The sequence below is a fragment of the Meleagris gallopavo genome, chromosome 9 (genome assembly GCF_000146605.3).
Source record: "Meleagris gallopavo isolate NT-WF06-2002-E0010 breed Aviagen turkey brand Nicholas breeding stock chromosome 9, Turkey_5.1, whole genome shotgun sequence".
Classification (NCBI taxonomy): domain Eukaryota; kingdom Metazoa; phylum Chordata; class Aves; order Galliformes; family Phasianidae; genus Meleagris; species Meleagris gallopavo.
In genome coordinates this window covers 3,753,503-3,763,584 of record NC_015019.2, presented here as the reverse complement: position 1 = coordinate 3,763,584, position 10,082 = coordinate 3,753,503, and the positions used below count along the sequence as shown (strand labels likewise).

The window sequence follows — 10,082 nt, the reverse complement described above, 5'->3', positions numbered from 1 at the left end:
ATGAGTCATTAGTAATGTCACTGAACAGAGGAAAACTCATTCACTTCTTACAGTGTTTCCCCTGCTGGCAAATATCTGACATATTACGTGTGGGCACAATGCAAAATTCTCCAGAGAGCCTTGATTGCAGCAACGTGAAATGTACGTCTCTTTAATGGGCAATCAGGTCTACATGCAGCCCCCAACTATCCCAGCATAGTGTGCCCCGCCGGATGGCTGAACAGCTGGGCTCTTTCATGGAGCATCTACTTCCTTTGCTTTAAATTATTTATCTACTGAAATGTGGTTTGTAGAGTTTTAAAGGCAAGATTATGCTAAGGGGTAAACATACCCCCACTGAGAAACTGGGAAAATATCTGGGTGCTGTTAAAATTTGGGAAAGAACTTCAAATTTTTCAGGAGTGGGTTTTCCTTGCAGATACCACTTAATGGCTTGTGGGTGGAAGGAAGGAAGGCTGGCACCCAGGCCCTTCTGGAGCACACAGCACAGGAGCAGAAGCAAGCCATGCTGCCAACTGCATGAAAATGAGACTAGAATGAAACCCAGATGATGTTCTGCCCTTCCAAGAGAAAAAGAATGGCTTCAGAGACTCAAATCGCTGTGTAGGTGTGTTCCACAAACTGCCTGAACTTCACCAGCACTACATTGGGTCATCTCTCCCACCTGGGAAGGTCACCCTGAACCACGATCCTGTTGCCCGTAGTGACACGTTGGGAAATTTCATTTAGTTCCAGTTTTCTCATTTGTCTTATGTGAAAGTTAAATGTGATGGTGTCAAAAGCCTTCCTGCACCAAGATATATGATGCCCACTGCTACCTTTCCCTACACACTAATCATCTTGCTATAGAAGGGAAGTAGGTTGGTTTGCTGTGACTTGCTGTGAAATTTGTTGGCCATTCCCATCTTGTTACTACTGAGTTACACACAGGGCATTGAGTTGTTTTCTCTGTTGTTTTTGCAGGTGGAAGGTTGTCCAGCAGGTCTGCACTTGCCAAGATGCCTCCTGCACAGACAGGTGACGTTGTCCTCTGAATCCCCGGAGGAGAGCTGATGCTTCTGGGTTAACTTCAGAGCCATATCTGGAAATGCCATCCTCTTCCTGATCCCTTAGGAATACATTAATGGATGTTTATTCAGTTTCTTGTTTAAATTAAGTCATTCTTGCTACTTATTTTATTTTTAGTCCTTAACATAAGCTATTTCTGTTTTCTCACCATTCTTTCATTGAGTCCAAGATCAGGTCAAGAGCCTCAGAGCTGATGTGTCATTTCGCTCATGACAGCGCTCTGACAAGCGGACGCGGCAGTGTGTTTGTGGCATCCAGAGAAGAGGAAAAAAGCACATTTAAAGAAGGTGAGGCACATGGCAGGCTGAATAGCAGGATGGCAGCATGTCTGTAAGATCACCTGCCAAGGCACTGCTGTCACTTCTTAATTTTGCCTCACGCTGGGCTGCGTGGAGGTGATGCTGCAACCTTATCCCCTGCTCACGCTGCTGCAAAGCTGCAGTCATTAATGCTGAAGGCAGCGAGGTTCATTGTCGATTCTCCCAGCAATAGTGTGTCAGTAGAGAGACAGGCCCAGTGGTTCCTGCATCGCCAATTCGAGTACTTAGCCTGCCAGTCCCAATTTATTTCATGAAGTGTCTGCAGTCTCCAAGTTTGCTAACGTCACGATGGTGATGTATCTATTCTTGTCTCTGAAAGGATGCAAAAGGGACATTAGAGCCAGCACAACTCTGTTAAATACCTTGTTGGCAGGGGATATCAGAAATACAATCTGCTTTTTAAGCACAACTTGCTAAATATTATATTTCACGGAGAGCATCATTATTAGGAATGATACTTGTGACAGTAGCATAGATGGCATTTTCCTCTACATGATCTGCCTGACAGTTTATGACCTGGTTGGCATGCCAATATTTTTGCTTATACAAATAACCAGACAGCTACAGTCAAAATGTAATTAAAAATGAGATCCAGGCTGCTACCAGTTTAAATCAGGCTAAAGACACAGTGACCCAGCAATTCTCATGATACTACCAGCAACATACTGTCATTAACTCTTGCAGCCTGGCTGGTGCTGTTTGGGAACAAAGCTGCTGGATGTCACAGAGCAGAGGTGTGTTATCTGCAGCACTGTGCTCCTACACTGGTGTGCTGTGTGCTTCAGAGAGCTAGGCAGAAACTTTCAGCAAAAGAATTCCTTAACAGAAAATATCAGTTCATCCAGCTTGGCAGAAAATACTAGCTCCAGGGTTATGGCATTCACCAGTGTTGGCTTTGTTATCTCAACCTTGTTTTGGGAAGTCTTGAGTGAGTGCTCAGGCCAGGGCTGCACCGTATTGGTTCTCACCCATTCTCAGTACCCCAGGATTCAATTCTGACACTTTGGAAGTCTCAGAGCTATTTCTGGCTGCCTCCACCAGCATATCCCTGCATGGTATATAAGAGACAGGAGGAATAGCAAGGAAGCCTTCGCTGCAAATCCCATTTCAGCTCAGCACTTCTGTAAATTTAAGGATTCGCATAAAAACACCACATCTCTACTGTGATTGCTAAATGGGGCTTTAGGAGAAACTGATTAAAAAAAAAAAAAGAGGCAACAGAATGGAATAGAGTAGTGCTTAGATACATCTTGCATCTCCATGTCACATCTTTGGCAGAATTTTCTGGTCTAATGGCCAGAATGGGTCAAAGGTGTTCAGGTAAAGCAGATGTGGCTGCTGAGTGAGAAAGTAAAACTTGGACTATGCCTAAATTCCAGCCATTCGTATTTATTACTAGTTGTCATGGGGTCCTGGTCTCGTTCTGCTTCTAATGATTATTTCTTACCATTAGAAATTGGCACTGAGACTGGGAGACACAGGTGAGACCCCAAGGCCGGGCTTGCCTTGCAGCTTGAAGACAGTGCCTTGGTTGTCCATGTGGGGTGTGCACAGCAGAGCACCATCACACAGTGCTTGGCCCAGGGTGGGAAACCCAAAGTAGCTGCTGCTTGGGTACTTGTCAGTGCACGCAGCAGAGCTGTTTCCTATCACAATATGTTGTTCAGCTGTGGCACTCGCTGCCACAGGAGACTGGTTGCCAAAAGCTTAAATGATGCAAAAGGCAATTAGATGAGTTCATGGAAGAGCGATACAGCAAGGGTGATAACACGTGGAAGTCGCCTCGAGCGTAGAAAGTCACTAAACATAGCTCCCTGGAGACAGCCAGAGCACACAGGCTGTGTGTCTGCCCTGGTCTGAACCCCTTCTTTAGGCATCAACAGCTCTGTCATGTCAGAGACAGGATACTGGGCTGGAGGATACAAACTGGCCATTCTCATGGCTTGTGGCTTGTTGGCCATGGCAAGATGGCTTGTTTTCTTCTCATTTAGACAGCACTGGCAGATTTTACATCTATACGACCTCTTTCATAACTGGTGTGAGCCCTTAGCATCTCTGAGAGCTGTTTCTGCTACAAAGAATCTCTGCTCAACTTTAGGAGCCGGTACCGAGGAGGGTGGCTGTCACTGTGGCATTAAGGACGTGGTTAGTGGGCACGGTGGGGATGGTGTGATGGTTGCACTAAATGATCTTAGTGGTCTTTTCCAACTTTAATGATTCTATCATTTGTGTGTCCTGCTGAAGAGCATTCTGCCTGTGTTGGGGTTTGCATTGCTTATTTTAGAAGGAGGAGGGATTTAAGGAGTGAGCTGGCAATTCCAGTATCAGCAGGAGCTGATCCCAGCAGCAAAACATAATCACTGGGAACGGAGAAAATCCAGGAGGTTTTGCTGGAACTGAGCAAGAGCTTGACAGCTGGCAAATGTTCATGTAAGTAGGCAACTGGGAAGTGAGCTGGAGGAGGGTGATGGCGTTCAGCATCACTCCTGGAAATGTCGTGTCTCAGTACAGCCTGTAGAAAATGTGTCTCTTGTTGCTGAGCCTAACTCCTCTGTGGTGCCCTTCTGCTGCCTGCTATGGGGATGGGAGGGGAAGCAGTGGCTGTGGGCAGCCTGTGTCCAGCCCCGGTAAACCAGCATGGTTCTTCTCTCATGAATCTCTGCTCAGACAGTCTCTATTCCTTTCAATAGCCCACGGATAGCTTAAAAGATCTTGACCATTCTCCAGTGATGGCCTATGAGCCATCCACATCCTTACGATCCAAAATCCCTGCCTGGCCTCCATTGCCTGCAGCTTTGCCCAGTGCATGAAATATAATGCTGAAGTGATGAGTCCACGCTCTCATTCTAACATCAAAACTGTTTTTTTTTTCTTTCCCCCTGCATCTAAATAATAACTCTGTTGTATCAGGATAAGCTTTTTTCACCTTGGTGTTTTCTCTCATCGATGCCTGATCACAATACATACTCATGCTGGACACTGTGCTTTCATAAAGGAACAAAATCAGCAAGTGATGTGTGAAGGTTCTAACTACAAAACGTAATATTTTCTAATTTCCTGAATGGCATTGTGCTATTCAGAGTTTCAGAGGTATCGTTTCCTATTATAGACCATATGTAGAGCGAGATACACTCCAGTAATCCTCCACAGAGGCTGAATACTGAACAATTAAATGTAATGTTAAAGAACCAGATTTACAGGAAATGTTTTGCTTTGCTGGTCACTGCTAATAGTGAAGTTCTACAAAAAGATAACATTTGGTTTTCTGCAATCCAGCCTGTTTTTGTGCAGGTTATTTCTGGCTTCCTCTGAAATGTTTAGTCTCAAGGTTTTTAATAATGACTTCTATTTGGATATTCCTGCAGGCATCCCCACCTGACTGATCACAGGCTTCAGAATCTTGTGGGTGTGTTAATTTGAATTAATTATAGCATATTTGACTTGCCTTTGCTGTAAAATTGACTTGCCTAATTTGCCCAGTAGAAGTTGTCACTATTAAATCCAGAAAGCTTATGAGGATAAATCTCTTGGGATTCTGGTGATCTTCCAAAACACTTCAGACAACCCGCACTGAAATCAGTCAGGCATGAGGTCTCATGTCTGTGAGTGGGGTTGGTGAGCATCCAGAAGTCCAGGTGCACACAAAAACCCAAACATTTTGACATTTTGACATTATTCTAATTCAGAGGGAATGGGGGAGCGGTCTGGCAAAAAAATAATAATAATAATAAAAAAATTACAGAGTAATGAGAGTGAAAGAATTCTACAGAGCCAGACTCCTATATCCTGCCTTACTTTCATGTGTGACTGATTTGTCTTTTTATATTGTTTCCAGTAAGATGCTTTACAACCAAGATTAATCCTACTGGAAACTTGACTTCATCGATGCACTCACTACGTAAGCTGCATTTTCTTAGCAGGTATGTGGGAAAATATTTCTGTCCTTTTGCACGTGCTTCTCTTGGGCTTTGTTTCTGTTAGCCTCCAAGCATGTCTGTGACAGGAAAAAAGATTTGCTCCTGGTCATGAGCAAAGCCAGGGGGATCTCATAATGGCCATGCTACGCTTTTGTGAGGAGGCTGAAATTTCTTGCTCAGACATTAATGCTGTCTGATTAATAAAATGTGTTAATTTACATCCACTTGGAAATTAAATAGCAGCTCTGATGGGAGGCACAAACAGCAGTAGTTCTTTTCAGAATATGTTAGAGAAGGTCTGGGAACTCTCCACATGGGCTTCAGGGGTTTGCAGATGTGACGAGCTGCTTGGCAAGCCCTCATGGGTCACAGATGCAATCGTCTCATCTTCAAAATGATTAAACAATATATGGCAGGAGCTGTGCATAGGAGAGGTGGCACAGCCTGAACTCTAGCACAAAGCTGGAAACAGCACAGACACTCTTTAAATTTTCAAACTCTTTTGCATCTTATAAGAAAATTAAGGTGTAAATAGGTTAATTATCGTAGCTTAGGGATTTTCCAAGCTATGCTTTCTGTAATAATCTGCATGGTTTGGCTAATGTAGAGTTGAAAAGTTTTGCTGCATGTTTTTAGGCATTTTTTTATAGATCAGCATGGAAATTAAGGATAAATAACCTCTAGGAGGACAGAATCAAGATAAAAATTTGGAAGTAAGCTTACAAAATGTATATGAGTGAATTTAACACAGAATAATAGAACTTGTGCATGACATGTTGTGGTGAATTGGAAGAGCAGTGTGCGGCAATTGCGGCAACCCAAGCGAGCAAATGGCTTGTAGGAGGGATGGCTGGCTGGGGTAGTGTTAATGGGGCCAGTCATGGAATCATAGAATGATTAAAGTTGGAAAAAACCACTAAGATCATTCAGTCCAACCCAACCCACCCCGCCATACCCATCACCACATCCCTCAGTGCCACATCCCCACGGTTCTGGAACACCTCCAGGGATGGTGACCCCACCATTCACTGGGCAGCCCTGTGCCATTGCAGCACCGCTGTTTTGGAGAGCAATTTTTTCCTAATATCCAACCTGAAGTGTGACTTCTTTCTTGAATTTTGCCATTCCAGGGATTACCATCATGATTTTATGGTTAGAGAAATTCTGTGCTTTATTCATTGTGTTTATTGCATAGAAGCTATGCATACCACATAACGAACGTGGGGCAGCTGAGCAACTCTGCTGGGTGTTTGCTCTGATGCTGAAGCCAGTTAGTGATCAGTTACAGTGCTGTTGTTCAAGAAAGTGCTCATCTCCAGGAGCATTAATTTCTGTGAGTGTAGTTACAGTGGAAAGCGATGTGCTCTGAGATTATTTTATTTAGCTAGAAGTCCCAGCATTGCAAAAATGAAACTTGAAAGTTATGCTTCCCATAGTATTTTACATTAATTTTAATCATATTATTCTCCCTTTTATGACATGCCTCTCTGGTGCTCGTAAACCAAGAAATGAGTATCATCCACTTTCACTCCAAGTTTACATGATAAGTAGTTAGATGCATAATTTCCCTGTTTCTTTTTGAGATTTAATGCCTGACTATGTTACGGTATTAAGAATCTTTTCCACAACTCCATCCATACATCCAATCCATTCCCTGCTTTGTGTGTCCTTCACATCTGTCAGAAATGCACATAAAAATCAGATATCAGTTATCTCCAGATCAAATCATTCCACAGCCACGTGAATGCAGTTAAGATAAATGTACTCATAAACCCCCATAGCTCTCCACCCAGCCGTGCCAAGCTCCCAGCCTACATTTAGAGGCAGAGAGGCATGTGTTTGGTACAGTGTATGCTTTTTCTACAAATTGCCTTTTCCTTTCCCAATATTTCCTTTCCCAATTTCCTTTCTTTAATTCTGCAACTAAAATTTGGTTTACAGGAAAGAAACAGTGACTCCAAGGCTAATTGCCAAAGCAACTCCACATACGTGAAAGAAAAATCAATATTGTTGACGAATCCCCTTCTATTTTGCAGTTAAGGATAATTTATTTCTAATAGTTCTCAATATCTCTGTGTATGAGCATCAGGTAGGAGGACGCACAGTAACTGTCCCAAAAATTTGGCTTACTTGGAAAACCATGACTCTTAATTTCTTACTGTCTTCTGTTCAAACTCTAGGAAGAGTTTAATAGAAAAAATGGAATCGGGTGCACTGTTGAATAGCAGAAAATTAATATTTTCCATATCAAAAAGTGCTTCCAATTACATCTGCTTTCACAATAGTGTTTTATTGAATGATCAGCTTGGACAGAAGAAGCAGAGGTAAATCACCCTGAACGAGACACCAGATAGCTGTTAATGACAGGTAGCTCCTTGACTTCTTATATTTCCTTCTTGCATTTAATCCCATCATTCTCAGTCCATTATGCAGAAGGACACTTCCTTGCTTAAAGGGTTCTCAATGTCACCAGGCACTGGCCAAGACCTGGGTGCTTTTTAAACACTTGTGCAGACGGTGTGAGAGTCAGCAGGGCTTTGCTGAGGCTGGGAAGTTGTCAGAGAGCCCTTCCAATGACTGGCTGCTGGGAAAACCCAAAGGGCACAACTGAGACCCCCAGCAAGTAGAAAGCTAATTACCACAGATGGATATTTCTTAATTAGAAATGGACCATGGCTATGGAACAGGGCCTCCCAGAGTGTGGCAAAGAACTGCCGCAGGGCTTGCTTGCAGTGGGGCATCTGGAAAAGACAATATGGGAACTCCCTGAGAGCTCTTTCAAAGTTTCCAGTGGACCTCTGTGGCTTCAGGGCACTGAATGTCCCCAGAGAGAGGAGCCATTTGCAGCCACTCTGTTGGTAACCATGTGGGATGTTTTCCATTTTAAGTCCTGGTTTTGCTCCTCTTCCAGTGGAATGGTATTTGGAGAGTGGTTGTGAAATTTCTCATAATCTCTACCATCTTTTTGGGCTCTGCTACCCTAATCTTGCCAGGTCTGCATTGAGTGTTTCTATGGTAACTCCCTGGGGAGCCTTCCTCTTATCTGGGTGAAGTTAACTGGAAACAAATAAATATGTCTGAGATGAAGGGGGGTTGGAGAAGACCGATGTGGCCTTCAGAGCATGGTCTGGAAAAAGTGGAATTGTTTGCAAAGGGTTTTCCAGGGGTCAAAGCTCGTGCTTAAAACCCACTTGCCTCCTGAGGTGCCTTAGGGCAGCACCAGACAGAATCACAGAATAGAATCACAGAATAACTGTTGGAAAAGAACACTACGATCCCCAAGTCCAACACCAACACACTCCACCATGCCCATAACATCCCTCAGTGCCACATCTGCACAGTTCAGGAGCACCTTCAGGGACGGTGACCCCACCATTCCCTGTGCAGCCTGTGCCAGTGCCTCACTGCTCTTTCTGAGAAGAACTGTTCCCTAATATCCAACTGGAACCTCTCCTGGAGCAGCTTGAGGCCATCACCTCTTGTCCTGTTGCTGTTACCTGTGAGAAGATGCTGACACCGAGGTAGAGGCAAATTTTACTGCACTGAAGATGCTTAGCCAGGGAACAGGATTTTCACACACTGTTTGAGAAGATCTATAGTCCCTGTTATATCCAAATTACAACAAACATGATGTCATGTCTCATTAGTGAGCATCTCTGTGCGGTTTCACACACAGTGGGAAGGGAAGGAAGTGTGGGTCCATCTGTCACCTTGCCCTTGGGGATGCCAGAGAAGGGACAACGACTGCCTGTCCAACCAGTCCCCCCCTTTCCTCTCATTGCAAGGCTGTGGAACACACCTTTCTCAGAAGGTGTCATAATTAACCTCAGAGCTCTTTTCCTTTGCATTTTTAGGTGACATTGTTGATGGGCCAGCAGCTGTTTGAAAGCTGCCAGACCTTTCCTGCTTGGTGAGCGTTTCTCTTTGAGCTTGGGAAATGTCCCCAGCGGGAGCTGTGACCTGCCACTGCCGTTACCCATGGGAATGCAACACCTGCAGACACCAGCCGTCTCCTTCCCACTCCTTCATCTTGGAAAACCAGCTGCAGGTTGCTTATCATCAGTCTGAGCCCAAAAGCAGAGATACTGATTCCGATCTGCAGCTGCAGCCGGGCTTAAATCTTGATCTGCAAACGGTGAGTCTGTGAGCTGAGTGTGCAGAGACATTATTAGATTATTAAATCAATGACACTCAGGTTATTAGTCACACTCATCCGCATTACCTGACACCGTAATGATGTTCTATTTTTACTTCCATCCTGCTAATGTCCCAGAGGTACTGAAATTATGACCAGAAAATTAATTTCTATACATTTGAACAAGAAATAGAAGTATAGGGAATAATCTCACATCAACGGTATAAATCCTGGTGGAGTTGTTTAGAAAAGCAACTGGGAGAGGGCTGAGAATGGTGCCTCAGATGCAGCCTTCTGTGCATTCAGTGTCCAGCTTTCAGGGATGCTCTGGCTGATAACTGGGCCAGGCTATTTCAGTGTGTAACTCATTTGGGGCAATTAGGACTCGTGAGCTGGCGTTAATGATCTCACTCCCTCAGCCAATGCTTTCTTGCAGAATCCCTCTGTTGTCACAAAGGGTTGAAATCAATCCCAAGAAACAGAAAAAGACCAGCACAAGGCAAGATGTTGTTTATGTTTTCAGAAATTACTTAAGTGCAAGCAAATTATCATCTCAGCCCCCAGGTTGAGCAAAGGAGAGAGGCTCAATCTGCCTGCAGCCTGCATTGGGTCTTCTCTCTGCCTCACATGGAAACCCCCCCC

The 10,082-nt window shown here is 44.1% G+C and overlaps 1 long non-coding RNA gene across 2 annotated transcripts in view; it reads left to right on the top strand.

The window, feature by feature from the left end:
- Positions 1 to 281: 281 nt before the first annotated feature.
- LOC104912156 overlaps positions 282 to 10,082 on the top strand; it is a 23,387-nt gene continuing 13,586 nt past the window's right edge. For both annotated transcript variants that reach the window (XR_004160612.1, XR_004160611.1), the window contains exons 1-5: positions 282 to 607; positions 964 to 1,355; positions 3,633 to 3,818; positions 5,224 to 5,308; positions 9,160 to 9,440. This is a non-coding gene — a long non-coding RNA (uncharacterized LOC104912156). The remainder of the gene's footprint in view (positions 608 to 963; positions 1,356 to 3,632; positions 3,819 to 5,223; positions 5,309 to 9,159; positions 9,441 to 10,082) is intronic.